This window comes from Microtus oregoni, unplaced genomic scaffold (assembly GCF_018167655.1).
Source record: "Microtus oregoni isolate MIOR12 unplaced genomic scaffold, Mior012 000014F_ref0000157, whole genome shotgun sequence".
Taxonomy (NCBI): domain Eukaryota; kingdom Metazoa; phylum Chordata; class Mammalia; order Rodentia; family Cricetidae; genus Microtus; species Microtus oregoni.
In genome coordinates, this window is record NW_024543073.1 from 21,636,451 (window position 1) to 21,651,885 (window position 15,435).

Genomic DNA, 15,435 nt, shown 5'->3' on the forward strand with positions numbered 1-15,435 from the left:
CTCATTAACCCAGGTCATGTCAACGCCGTGACAACTACAAAGAGCCCCTTGAGAGCTGGGCTTGGGTGAGGCAGGCAATTGTGGGAGAGGGAGGGAAATAACAAAGTCCACTGTCAAAGCTTAAAATGGTGGTTGGTATGCCACACAGCAGCATACTGCTCGCTGGCTGACAGTCTAGGGAGCAGCAACTGTACTCGTCCTACAGAACAGGAAGTATTAAACCATAGCACAGTAGTCAAATGGATGTTATTCCTAAGACTTCGTCGGCACAATATGAAGGACATATGTGCATAAACTGCCAGGCGGGGCTGGGCTTGATGAAGGGAGAAGTGGTGTGTTCCACTTTTGGAACCCTTGGGCTCTAGAGCCAGTGCCACCACTGCCTGGCCACGTGGACGAGTAACTTCTCATTGTGTCTCTATCTACAACGGCACTGGCTGGTTTTGTGTGTCAACTTGACACAGAGGAAGGAGCCTCAGCTGAGGAACTGCTCCATGAGACCCAGCTGCAAGGCATTTATTTTCTCATTTAGTGATCAGTGGGGGAGGGCCCAGCCCATGGTAGGTGGTCCCATCCCTCGGCTGGTGGTCCTGGGTTCTATAAGATGGTAGGCTGAGCAAGCCATGGGAAGCTCCTCCCCATGACCTCTGCATCAGCTCAGATCCTGCCCTGTTTGAGTTCCTGTCCTGACTTCCTTCAGTGGTGAACAGCAATGATGAAGTGTAAGACAAATAACCCTTTCCTCCCCAACTTGCTTTTTGGTCATGGTGTTTTGTTGCAGCAATAGAAACCCTAACTAAAACAGCCTACATGGAGACTGTAAGGCTGTGCCTCCCTCGTGAGATGGTTGCAAGGGATGGACAGGAGCCTGTGAAAACACCAACCCCCCACCCCCCTCCCCGCCACAGCTTTTCTCCAACGCCACTGGTCTGATGAGAGCTGACCCAGCAGAGGCGCTCAGGTAAGCCAGTGGTAATGATGACAAAAAAACTGAACAAGGCCATTTGGAGCTGCTGGCGCCTCGGCTCTTGTCGAAGCCTGCCTGGTGGGCTTCTGCACTGCCTGAGCTAGATGTTCAAATGCGACTGGAGAGAAAAGATTAGCACTAAGCCCAAACACAGGTGTCACTCCCAAGCCCTTCTCACCAAAGACTGCAAAACAGAAAAGCCTGAGAAACAGGGAGTTTCGCAGGAGATTGTTTATAATGAAAACGATCGTGCTGGAGGAGAATTGGAAAAGGAGCCAGGACTCCCTGGAGGCCCTGGGGGGCTGCACCTGCCCAGCCTGTTGAGAGGAGACAGACCTCTGGAACACCCCTCCCACCCCTGCTGATCGGAAAACCAGCTTGCTGTTACTTCCAGCCCATTCCCACCCTTGTCCCTCTTTTTACTGAAAATGGCTTTTCAGCATATATTGTCCCCTTGTTGAACTGCAGGGCGGGCGCTGTCACAAGCTCTAGGGTGGCTTGTACCAAAGTGCCAATGCAGAGTGTCAGCTGTGTTGCCCACAAGCCCGGCTCTGAGTCAGGAGTGCGATGAGGCTGTGCTCTCTGCGGGGAAAGGCTGTGGAGCTCCAGGCCTGAAGGCTGAGTAAGACGGTCTGTGCCAAATTCAACGCAGGATTATTTATGGGTTCACATGCGTAAGCTTAGAAGGCAAAGCACTTTCCCCATCTCTACCCAACGAACCCTTCCTCTCCTCCCAAACAAGGTCCCCTGCTCATAAGGGGGTGGCTGAGATGAGGTCGCCCTGCCCTTCTGTTTTGAACTGTGGGATGAGACGCGGGTTCCCAGCAAGTTTCCTAACCGCAGCAGTGAACCTCCCTGATAGTCTAGGCTGACTAACAAGGCAGCTCCGCCAGCTCAGAGCAGAGTCGGGAGACCAGGACAAGGGAGGACTGGGAACGCAGCAGGGGGCTTGAGTAGGCTGTGTTCTGTGAAAAGTCCCCATTTGGCTAAATACACTAAAAGGCAGCCACCTGCTGAGACAACCTCCCTGTCAAAGGAGAAATAGATCTTCATTATAGATCTTGGTTAACCGGCAGGGGCCCCAGGCTCAGGACTCCTCAGCAGGGGCCCTCTCTGCTGTTAACTGCTATTTCTGTCCCCCAAGCTCATCATAAACCACCTGGGAAAAAAAGCCACTAAATACATCTCCTGTCTAGGACACCAGACCTTACTGTCACAGGCACAATAATGGTGGGTCACCCGGACAACCTCTACAGAAAATAATGCTACAGAAGAGTCATGATGACCCATAACAAAAGCCTCTGTGGGGAACCAAACAGGGGGATGACACCGGAAGCGACAATAATCCCACCATCCAAGTAGAGAGCTGGGAGGAATTAACAGCGGCAGGGCATTATATCCTGGGTCTAGTGCCCACCAAGCTCTAGCTGTACAAGAAATACAGAGCTGGACTGCGCACCTTGGAATATCAGCTCTCCATTTTCCCCGAGTTCCAGTTGTCAGAAGGGAACAAAGTGCACACAGAACCAGAACGAGGTGGTGCCCGCTGGCCAGCTTTCTTAGATTACCAGAACACAGACCCTGGAACAAAGTTCATCTCCACCCAGAAGGTGGAGGGAAGCCGGGATGTCAATCAGCGTCCTACACTCGCAGCTTGGCAGAAGAGGCAGGCAGGAGAGTGAGCTGAGGTCGCGGCACCTGCTTTTCCATTTTATGATAATAATGTCGAACACAGGCATCCATCGGCAAGAATAAACAAGGGCCATCTGTGCACCCAACACCGAGATTCGACATTTGCTGTTAACGTTCTAGTTATTCTTTTCCTGATCTAAAGTATACACACAAGGGTTTTTTTGAGCCATTTGCAAATGAGATGTCCTAATACCTCACCCCTAAATGCTTTAGCCCACACCTCCTAAAATAAGGCGATTTCTCCACATACCTATAAGACACTTAATCCACCCAGGCAAACAGTCTACTTATAGCCAATGCCTTGTCTATACTTCGCCAAGTCCACTCCATTTTCAGTCCCCCCCCCCCCCCAAAAGCCGTGACTCGATCAACACTTGTGAATTGCACTTGGTTAGTTTCTAGACACAGACTGTCTTTCCTCCCTGACTCCCACCCACTCCCACTTTCCCCTTAGCCTTTGGGGCTGTCACCTTACAGAAGGCCCAACAACCTGGGCTTGACTCTTTCCCGTCACTTAAACTTTTCTCTACTGTCTGCTTCACAGAAATGGGATGCTCGCTCTCAGGAGTCTCGCTGAAACACTGGCAGTGAGCATCCTTCAGTGGATGCCCTTTGACCCCGCTGCCTCTCTGGGAGGACAGTACTAGCGTCAGACCTCAGAACCAGAACAACTTCATGCATATCCATGTGTCTCACAGACTCAGACATACACTTACGCACCGTGTCCAGGGTTTACTCTCGGCTGATATGGAACCCGAATCTGTAGAAAGAGACGGGGGGGGGGGGGGGGGCTGGCTGGCTTGGGTTCGAGGGTGCCCCAGTGGAGTCTATCGCCACGGCTCTAGTCTAAGATGACACTATGAAGCTGGAAGGGAATGCCACTTCTCAGCAATGAATTGTCTCTCTTGTAACACAATTATGTTTTGTATATAACCTATACAAATTTAGTTTAATTTAGAACCTGCAGACCTAGGAAGGAAGATAAACCTCAAATGGCCCCTCCCTGGGGAACATACTTGAATCGAGAAAAGCTTTCATTTTTTATATTTGAAGTTTTACATTTGAATTTTTTGGCTACAGTTTCCGCTCCCTCCTTTCCTCCCAGTCCCTCCCTTACAACCCCATCTGTCCCCACTCCCCAATCCACTCCTCTCTTTCTGTTCAGGAAAGAGCAGGCTTCCCGTGGATATCAACAAAACATGGCATATCAAGATGCAGTAAGACTAAGCACCTCCCCATGTATTAAGGCTGAGCCAAGGGACCCAGTATGAGGAGTAGGGTTCCCAAAATCCAGCAAGAGTCAGAAACAGTCCCTGCTCCCACTGCTAGTCCCACAAGAAGACCAAGCTATACAACTGTAGCGTGTATGCAGAGGGCCTACGTCAGTCCTATGCAGGCTCCCTGGTTGTCGGTTCAGTCTCTGTGAGTACCTTTGACATTGCTCTCTGACGCTGACATTCTGCCCACAACTCCTGCCCACAACTCCCGTACTGGGAGAAGGGCGTGCAGACCCTGTGACTTAGGGTGGTACACAGGCTTGAGACCACCTCAGCTCTGTCAATGAAAAGCTAGGGTCTCAGACAGGCTGGTTCCCGCAGTCCCAGAATAGAAGAGTACTCTGCTCCCCACAGCCGCAGTAAGAAACACGAAGTGGGCATCCAAAGGATGGCCGGCACACCACCCAAGCCACAGTGCCAGCTGTTACTCACTCCTGCCATGTGATTAGCACAATGCTTGGAGCACAGGGAGTACTCAAAACAATTAGCTGGAGAGGGGGACCAGGGATTCTGAGCTTATTAGTGAGAAGTGATTTTGTTCCACATCCTACTGAGATTCCAGGGTCCCTCGGGCTCCAGTTTCGTGACACAGCCCAAGGATGACAAAAAGAAAAAGAACTAAAGAAAGTGGCAGATCAGTGGGCCAAAAAGAAGTGGCCCCAAGTCAGAGCTCTGGACAGGATGAATGACCCAGTCCTGGTTATGATCCTACTTAGGGCAAACTCTGGAAGGATGTTTCCAACTCCAGCTTTGGTCTTCAAGGGACTGAAGATGTTCAGGGCCCTGGCCAGGATGGTCCTTCAGGAACCTCACTGAAAAAGATAGACCATGAAGGTTTCAGAGCACAAAGGCTAAGCAGTTTACACTGGAAATACCAAAGGTGGAGATGCTTTTCTGCTGATGAACTTTTCAAAGTATAGAAGAATAAAATACTAAATTAAAAATATAAGCTCCAATTAATAAATTTACTAATCTGGGGGGACATGTAATGATGTACCTCTGAGAAGACTATATTTGCTTCTTGGTCCATCTCTGTATTATTGCTGTCTCCCCTAGCCACAGGAACTCCACAAGGGCTTGGCAGATTGGCCTTTATCCCCAGGTCTTCTGCAAGCACAAGATAGCTGAATAAAGTCAGCTGCATGTGATTTTGGAAGAGTGGGAAATCCTCCACTGCACTGCTTCCTGAAGGAGGGTCCCTAGCTCATCCCCGTCTCCTAGAGGGAGACAAGGGCCTAAGCCCCTGAGGCAAACTGTAGAGAGGCACTGGGGGAGCTGGTTAGAGATGCAGGCTTCCCCAGATCCTGTCACCACTGCAAAGACAAAGGGGCGCGTGACTCAGTGTGATCAGGACACAGCCAGTGGCCAGCCACCTGTCCTCTGCCTAGCTTAGCTCCCCAGCTCCCAAGCTGAGGGAAACAAGGGATTCCATCAGCAGAGCAGCTGTTCTCCAGCAAATCCTGGGATAGCAAGGGACTCCCTGAGAGCCCGGAGCCTTTACCTCAGAGCACAGACGTGGTCTTCAGATCCAAGGCCAATGCTGCTATGAGGTGCAAACCACCTTGCATTGGCTACTGTTGTCCTGGATTTTAAAATATCCATCAGAGGAGGCTTTTCAAGCTTTCGCTCTGTGACCCCATACAACATACCGGTCACAGGAAAATGGGCATCCTGACTGCCGAGGGGTCAAAGGCAGCAGCAAGGGCATTTTCTTTACGCTGAATGCGCTCGGCACCTACCTGCTTTAGCCAATAAACTTCTTCCATCCTAGGACAGGCATCTCCTCCTCCCATCTCTGACCCTCTGGGAAGACACTGAAGCTGGGAAGATTGCACCCTACCCATGCAGGATGTGTGCCAATGTTGCCAGTATCTGGAGGCTCTACTGCCTGGCACATCTTTGGGGAGAGGGGTGAATACGCTATTCGTGTCTCATGAATCAAAGATGCTATTAGGTGTCATATAAGGATAGCAAGGACAACAGAAAATTGTCCTGTGTAGATATTGGAGGTTTGGATCTAGAGGAACCTTGCTCTGGTGGCTTCCCACAGTTTGAAATGTATCATTGCAACTTAAAACAGATCTCTGCCATTGCCACACCGACTTCCATCCCACAGTCTGGACAGTCAGGATACTTATTACAGTCAATGCATTCTGAGTTGGGTTTCTGAATTTTTGAAAGGTCCATGCTCGTCTGCATGGCTGAGAAACAGGATGACAGGAGGGTAGAAACGGTCTTGCCAGAAAGGACCGTCCAGGAACGGGACAGTGCACCTGCCTCTGCTTTCCCTGGAAAGTGCACTAAAGTTAGCTTTTGTTTTCAGTAGCCACTTCCCCAAGCCAAGCATAGTTCACCCTCCTGTCACTCCAGCACCTAGGAGGCTGGGGCAGAAGATAATCTGGTTTCTCCCTAAGCACATACACTGCTGGGACCATTTGGAATCCTGGCCTCCAGTTGTTCTTCCCTGCTAGAGATCTTTTTCTTCTGATTTGAGTTACTGAAAGCTGTGTCAAAGTTGTTTACCAGCTCTGCTTCACGAGCACGTGTTGCCTTGGCCTTGAGGATCAGAGGATAAGGTTTTCACCTGTTGGCCCACCTGACTGTGTTGGGTATGACTCTGTGGTGCTATTGAATAAAGGGCTTCTTGCCAGTGACTAGAGGTCCGTGTCCCTGTCTTTCTGTCTCTGTATGAGTCTTTATGTGCTTCAACATTCAGCCCCTTGCCCAAAGCTCGAGAACTATATGGTAGCGCATAGAGCACAGACAGGCGTTGTGTGCTGCAATACACCACACACACACACACACACACACACCTAGACTCTGCCTCTGAGTCCTGCAAGTGTGACCACAGGCCTTCATCTCTATCAAACTATCCTCTCCTCTTGACTGGGGTGGGCTACTCTGTACATGCATGGACAACTCCAGGTTAACAGCATGGACCAAGTAGACAATGGCTACATGATTTTCCTGCGTCCTGGCCTTCCACAAGCCCTGCTTAGCTCTCCTCTCTACAAGGGGCTTCCAATACCTGCTATATTTCTTGTAGTTTCAGCCTAGAAATCACCCTCCAGCAGTTCCAAACAGCCTCATTCCCTTGGGTATGGAGTACCCGGGAGCTCTCTCAAAATCCTGTTTACAGTCCTCCTCACTCTCCAGCCATGGCTAACCCCAGACCTTTCTAGAAGCCCACACTCAACCCCTCTCATGTGCAGCCTGCTTCCCCAAGTCCTCTCCCAGGACAGCACATCGTCTCTTAGGCAGGAACGCCACCTCCTTTGACACACTGCCTTTCCTTCTACTCGGCGTCCTTCTGAGAGCTATCAGTGGATCAGATACAGCCACCTCCTGCCCTTCCTGTCAGGGCTATGACCAAGAAATTTGCTTCTAGTACCCACAGGCAGGGTGCTGTGTGCTTTGCCTGAAGAGCAAGGACCATCCCTACGCCTATCCGCCCCCCACCCCACCCCCTCTCTCACACACACACCAAGAAAACAGCTCCAAAGACAACTCAGGGACCATTTGGCACAGTGCAGAACAAAACCGCAGGCTGTCCCAGAGGCCAGCCTCCAACATGTAGCAGGCCTCGTCTTTCTAAGGATTGGAGACAACTGGGCCACCGACTAACGGGGGAGACGAGAAGCCACCAAGGGAGCAGTAAAGATAAGTTTGGCTGCAGAGTAGGGAGACAAGCACAGGCAGCATTCAGGAGAGCGAAAGCTGAGCCCTAGGTAGAGATTAACTATGGCTACGCTCCCTGCTTCCCCACCTCCATCATAAATACTAATAATCCCTCCGAGAGCACAGTCCTCCTGGAGGTCAGGGGAGGAATGCGCTTGTGTATGGAAATGGTGGCCTCCGTCCGAGAACTTTCATCAACTCAAAGGTTACTTCACTGCGGACAATTTCAATCTGGGCATTGCCTCCTCTCACACAGTCCTGTGTTGGCTGAGGGCAGTCATCTGATATCCGTTTATCAGCTCAAAACTGCCGATAGAAAGAAACGTTAATTTGGGAGTCTACACAGATAGTTAAATTATTACAAAGCCAAAAATTCTTTCCTTCCATCCTCACTGCCCGATACTGGACACAAGCAAGCTGAGGCAGTTAACGTGCAGCCTGGTGTTCGGGCCCAGGTCCCTGGTGGCCATGAAAGAAGTTGGCAGAAATCTCTTTCTAAAGGTAAAGGGGGATGGGTGGTGGCGGCGGAGCACACCTTTAATCCCAGCACTCAGGAGGCAGAGGCAGGTGGTTCTCTCAGAGCTCAAGTTCGAGGCCAGCCTGGTCGACAGAGCGAGTTTCAAGACAGCCACGGATACACAGAGAAACTTTGTCTCAAAAAACCAAGAGGGCAGGGAGTGGTATAGGGGACAGACTATCAGTAGGACCCACAGAGAGGACCTACAACCTTCCAGCTCAACCTGTAACACAGCAGAGGCCTTGACCTGGGCCGCATTAAAGTAAATACTCCAAGCATATCCCAAAGCCACCAGCCTTACTCAGGCTGACTTCCAGACCCTCTGTGGAGGGGCACATTTCTAATCAGCTGCTTGCTCAACGACAGTATCAACAAACCGGACCTAGTGATGTAAGACAACCTGTATCCTTAAGGCTCAGGGCCTAACTGAGATTTACCCAGGGACAATGCTAGTGGCTGTTTACTTTTTCTTTAACGACCTTTGATTCTTTGTCTGAGCCCATTTCTGTTTCTCAGCAGCAAGACAGAACAGCAGTAGAATCCGGAAAAATAAATAAATAAACAAGAAGGAATGACGTAAAGCAAAGGGTTGAAGTCTAGTCTCAGAGTGGTTCCCACTTCTGGGTGTGTTGCTGAAATGATCTGGTTTTTGTTTCTCAATGCCAGCCTCAGATCCCAGAGGCCTGCCTTACATGTCCCACTGCTAGAATCGGCCAGCTCTGTGAGGCTTTGGAAAATCGCTCAAGTCTTATGTGCCAAGCACAAATGCAATAAAGAATAATACACACAAAAGTGTTTACAAAAGAGGCTCAGTGATCTTATTTATGTTCCCAAAATCTGCTCTCCACTAGTTCATTTCTGTCAGATTTAAGATCAATAAAAAATTTCAGTGTCTAGTATATATATATGTGGATATATATATATATATATATATATATGGATGGATATATCATATTGGAATCCACTAGATATGCTCATTAAAATACATAGAGATATTCTAGGATCATGGCCATGCATATACAAATATTAGTATTGTGTAAACCTCATCCACACCCAGCTTATTAAGCATGATACGTTTCAATGATTTCACAATTAGTGGTCAACCTAAGCACTATTCCTCACCCTTCCCTAATGAGAATGCCAAATCCAAAACCATCAATAAAGGAAGTTTAAATGTTCTTTATTAAGGACAAACAAATCACCCAGATAGTTAGGATTCAAGTTATGTTTTAAAAACCGATCTTAAGTGCAACTTTGGAAGGATCCCCACGTTTTGAGCGAACACAAAGTTCGACAGATGGCTTCAGAAGCCCTAGGGGCTTGCCAACCCTGAGTAACCTTAAGCTCACAGAGCATCCTTGGCCTTGAACACTGGCTGGCCTAATGGTTCAGGAATGCGCCACTGGGAAGAGGATGCCCAGCGATTCCACCTTCTCCAGGGCATCTCAAGTGAAGTCACTGCAAGCTCAGAGAGTTCAAGAGGGTCACAGAGCACACACCCCTTCCAGTCCCTCCCCTTTGGATCCTGAAATCCATGTGCTCGCTCACATGACCCAGGAGCCTCTTTCTGGGAACAGGGGCTTCTTGTCACAGCTGCCATGCCTCCACCCAGTATCTAAAGGCCACTTATGAGGTCATGCCAAGTCACTGGGGCCATTGGTCTGCTTCATATTCAAATATTAATTTCCTGTATAAACAGAGTCATATGGCTGAAAAGGCATAGTGTGGAGCCAATCCTGTTTCAACTCTACAGCCCAGGCCCTATCATTAACTAGTTTTGTGTTTCAACAAGATTTACTTTGATAAGAATTATTTTCTCATCCTCAAGAAAACAGGGTGAAGGAAGTAGCTCATGAAGGAAATAGCTCCTGAGGACCGCAAACACTGGGCTGACTGAGCAAGGGATAACTGGCAGGATGTTACACAAAACTGTTCAGGGGCCATGGCAAAAGGACGTAGACAAGACGTAGCAGCTCCCCTTTCTGATCTTTTCTGGGGATAAGAGACCCAATTCTAGCTCTCGCTCTTGAGAATACAGTTTCTCAGCTCTGAAAAGCCTTGGTCCTAAAAAGGCCCTTCCTTTTTGATGTACTTTGCTTCCTATTCCAGTAAGCAAAATGTGTGGAATTATGAAGACTGCTAAATGCCAGAGAGCAGGGAAGAATATGAAGAAAGGGTTCACCTACTTTTTAAAAAGTCTGGAGGAGCAACCACCCTCTGGTGGCCCCACCTGCACTTTGAGGACCACATACCCCTAACAAAGCAAACCTAAACAGATACAAAAACAAAAAAAACCCTGGAATAACCACATGAATCTTATCAGATCACCACGGCTTAACGTTCAAATTCAACAACAACACTAATTTCAGAAAGCTCACAGACCCATGGAAATTGAACAATACTCAACTGAATCACCATTGGGTCAAGGAAGAAATAAAGAAAGAAATTAAAGACTTCCTAAAATTCAATGAAAATGATCACACGATATACCCAAATTTATGGGACACAATGAAAGCAGTGTTAAGAGCAAAGTTCATAGCACTAAATGCCTACATAAAGAACCTGGGAAAAAAATCCCACACTAGTGAATTAACAGAATACCTGAACTCTCTAGAACAAAAAGAAGCAAACTCACCCAGAAGGAGTAGAGAGCAGGAAATAATCAAATTGAGGGCTGAAATAAATAAAATAGAAACAAAGAAAACAAAGAATCAACAAGTCAAAAAGTTGGTTCTTTGAGAAAAATCAACAAAACTGACAAACTGTTATCTAAACTAACCAAAAGGCAGAGAGAGAATATCCAAATTAACAAAATCAGATATGAAAAGAGGACCTAACAACAGACACAGAGGAAATACAGAGAATCATCGGGTCATATTTCAAAATCCTGTACTCCACAAAAATGGAAATTTTAAAGGAAATGGACAATTTTCTGAATAAGTATCACATATCAAAATTAAATCAAGACCAGATAAACCAATTAAATATATCTACAACCCATAAATAAATAGAAACAGTCATCAAAAGCCTCACAATAAAAAAAAGCCCAAGGCCAGATGGCTTCAGCAAAGAATTCTACCAGAACTTCAAAGAAGAGCTAATACCTATACTCTTCAAATTGTTCCACACAATAGAAGCAGAAAGAAAACTGACAAACTTTTTTTATGAGGTCACAGTTACCCTGATACTCAAAGCACACAAAGACATTACTAAGAAAGAGAATTACAGACCAATCTCACTTATGAACATTAATGCAAAAATACTCAATAAAATACTGGCAAACTGAATCTAAGAACACATCAGAAACATCATCCACCATGGTTCAATATGCAAAAATCTGTCAACATATCCAACATAAAAACTGAAAGAAAAAAAAAAAAACCACATGATCGTCTCATTAGATGCTAGAAAAAAAAAAAAAACCTTCTACAAAATCCAATACCCCTTTCATGATTAAGGCCTTGGAGAGAGCAGAGATACAAGGAATATTCATAAACATAATAAAGGCAATATTCAGCAAGCCAACAGCTAACATCAAACTAAATGGAGAAAAACTCATTTCTCAAAGCCATCCCACCAAAATCAGGAAGAAGACAAGGCTGCCCACTCTCTCCATATCTATTCAATATAGTACTCAAAGTCCTAGCTAGAGCAATAAGATAATAAAAGGAGATCAAGGGATACAAATCAGAAAAGAAGTCAAACTCACTATTTGCTGATGATATGATAGCATACATAAGTGACCCCCAAAATTCTACTAGGGAACTCTTACAGCTGATAAACACCTTCAGTACTGTGGCATGATACAAGATCAACTCAAAAAAATCAGTAGCCCTTCTATATACAGATGATAAACAGATTGAGAAAGAAGCCTGAGAAAGAAATCAGAGAAACATCACCCTTCACTATAGACACAAACAAAATATCTTGGGGTAACTCTAACCAAATAAGTGAAAGACCTGTACGACAAGAACTTTTAAGTCTTTGAAGAAAGAAATTGAAGACAATATCAGAAAATGGAAAGATCTCCCATACTCAGCCAGGTGGTGGTGGCACAGGATTTTAATCTCAGCACTCAGGAGGCTGAGGCGGCAGATCTCTGTGAGTTCGAGGCCAGCCTGGTCTGCAAGAGCTAGTTCCAGGACAGGCTCCCAAGCATCTCTTTTGTTATAATCAACCAAATGATTCAAATGACACTTAAAAACCCAACATTTTGGCCTAGTCGTTTGGGGGCGAAGCGACCCAGTTAACTTTAATAGTTTTTAGCTTCATTTCACAGGTAACTTTAAAATTTTGTTTTGAAAATTTTGGCCAAAGGTGGAATTTCACAAGCTTGGGTAAAATGGATCCCATTGACATGATGATCCTGGATGGCAAAGGCCAAAGGATAGAGGTTCTGGCAAGATCAATCATTTGTGGCTAGCTACACACATCGGTAGGAGGGGCCACATGTTTAAGCCAGGAAAATCAAACTCTGTTCCCATCCTGTTTAGTTTCATGTCGCCTTACTTCCTGGCCTCTGTCCCAACCTGCCTTTTGGTGTGGGTGGCTAAAGCTGTATTGGGTTTTATGATGTCGTGGGATGGGGAATGAAAACAGTGGCCTTGTCGGGCTGCTACTTGTACGGAGCAATAAATAACTGATCCTACTTCTGTCTGAAGAATTGAGGTGCTAAGATTCCTCCAGACAGTGCAGGTAATGGATGTCCAAGGCAAGGAATAAAAGCACACCAACACTGCAAAAGAACTCACACATCAATCCTATTTGATCACTTCATCTCTCATTGAATCCTCCTCTTCCTGAGAATCATGCTCATTGACCATCTCCTAAACAAAACCATTTTAAAGGAAGTCTCTTGGTTCAGTGTTCCCAGAGGGAGAATTAGATTACTGAGCCTTTGCTGGCCTTTGTACCGAGAGCAGCCACAGTTTATCTGAGCCACACCCTAAGATTCTACAGAGGCGCAGCCTGGCATGAATCTTGGGCAACCTGAAATCCTGTATGCACTGAGACTGTTCAAAGTCTAAAGAAATGAGTGTAGGCAATGGGGCAGATGGGTGGGTGGCAGAGACAGACTAATCCAGTTACTTCTCTACTACTGGGGAGCTGTCAGGAGGGTTGCAATCAAGAATGTTCTGAGGGTCTGAGTAGGCCACTGGGAATTCTGGGTAGAATGGGTGAGATTCCCCGGGAGAGCATGTTGGGGCTTTGCTAGGGTCATACTGGATGGGAAGTCAAGACATGGCTAAGTGCACAGCAGAGTCACAGAAAGAAGGAAGGCGTTTTCTAGCTCCTACTGAGTAACCCTGGAAGGCTGGGTAAACCCTCTTAAAATGAGTTGAAAGGAGTGGGCTCTGCCCACAGTTTATGCTCTAAGCAGAGTAAATTGCTGTGTGAGTGTGCACGTGCATGTGCGCATATGTGTGTGTGTAAGTAAAATAGTAGCAAAAAAGGCATAATCAGGGCATATTTGCTAGGTATTTAGCATTGATGAATTGTGTGTTCCTAAAGCTTCTTTTACCTATTTGCATTCTGCTCTGCATGTACACCTGTAGCTAGAAGAGAGCATCAGAGCCTATTATACCAGCATGTGGGTGCTGGGAATCGAACTCAGGAAGAGAAGCCAGTGCTCTTAACCCTTGAGCCATCTCTCCAGCCGCCCCACCATATTCACTTTTTAACTCATGCAATCATTTGTGAACTCTCTGCACTGCTTTTCAAGGAATCGATGTGGCCTTTACATGAGCCTAGCATTCTGATCCAAATCCTGGGAAGAAAGAAACTTCCGGGAAGCATTGCAGGGAGCAGGTGTCAGGCAGTTTGAAGAGAAACTGCGTCCTTTTGGCCATGGGCCTGAACGTGGGTGGATTAGGAAAGCAGAGAGACGCATGGCACACAGCACAGAGTGCCAGGAAACTGGTACAGACTGAACTTGAAACCATTCAAAAGGGTTTGCACCTAGCAGAAGAGATACTCACTATCCTTTGCTCAGGCAAATGAGCCCCGAGGGCATGGATTTGTGACTGTAAAGTCCTCTTGCAATCGGCCCCTTCCCATTGACCTCTCGGCTCTTAGCACAGACACCCTATTTCTCCATCGAAATTAAAGCAAAGTTAAAGCGGCCTCTGATCATCCCCGGAAGCCAGATGTTCTAGCTCTGTGAGTGAGGCAGTAGACCGAGATCTCCGTTCTGCCACCAGTGTTCGGCAGACCACAGCCCCATGCCACACACAGCAGAGTCTAGAGTCATGTGCTTGGTTCTGAGGCATGGGCTAGATGACAAAATGACAGCTCTCCAGCTGGGCGGTGGTGACACATGCCTTTAATTCCAGCACTTGAGAGGCAGAGGCATGCGGATCTCTGTGAGTTCGAGGCCAGCCTGGTCTTGTACAGTGAGGTCCAGGACAGGCTGCAAAGTCGGAAACCCTATCTCAAAAAACAAAAGCAAACAAAAAAGACGGCTCTCCATCCTCAAAGGGTCCAGGCATAGTGGGGCCATAGATAAGACTGCAGGGGTGATCACAGCTCAGAGTTGCCTATGCTCTGTTCTACCTAGAGTGGGAGAAAGCAGACCACACATAGCAAGTGCACTTGCTCTGCTAGGAGTTTGAACACACGAAGACCTGGTTCATAGGAGGACGAGGAGCCATAGAGTAGGAGACTGGATATGTGTTTAGGATTGTTGATGTTGTCCTATATTGTGATAGGAGGACTATAATACTTTTCTATATAAAAGTGACAAGATCTGGGCTGGAGAGATGGCTCAGTGGTTAAGAACATGTGTTGCTGTTTTATTAATTGTTTCTCTCAGTGTCTGTGCTACTGGGGTTATATTTAGGAAGTAGTCTCCTGTGCCAGTGCATTCAAGTGTACTTCCCACTTCCTCTTCTATGAGGTCCAGTGTGGCTGGTTTTATGTTGAGGTCTTTAATCCATTTGGACTTGAGTTTTGTGCATGGTGATAGATATGGGTCTATTTTCATTCTTCTATATGTTGATATCCTGTTATGCCAACACCATTTATTAAATATGCTTTCTTTTTTCCATTTGATAGTTTTGCTTCTTTGTCAAAAGTCAGGTGTTCGAAAGTGTGTGGATTGATATCCAGGTTTTCAATTTGGTTCCACTGGTCCTCTTGTCTGTTCTTATGCCAATATCAGGCTGTTTTCAGTACTGTAGCTCTGTAGTAGAGTTTGAATTGAGGGATTGTCTCCAGAAGTTCTTTTATTGTAAAGGATTGTTTTAGCTATTTTTTTTTTTTTTTTGCTTTTCCATATGAATTTGAGTACCGTTCTTTTGAGGTCT

At 46.7% G+C, this 15,435-nt stretch overlaps 1 protein-coding gene across 2 annotated transcripts in view; it reads right to left on the bottom strand.

Moving 5' to 3' along the window:
* The window catches only part of Lhfpl2 (LHFPL tetraspan subfamily member 2), a 147,048-nt gene that overhangs the window by 22,681 nt on the left and 108,932 nt on the right, over window positions 1-15,435 (bottom strand). The window lies entirely within an intron of this gene.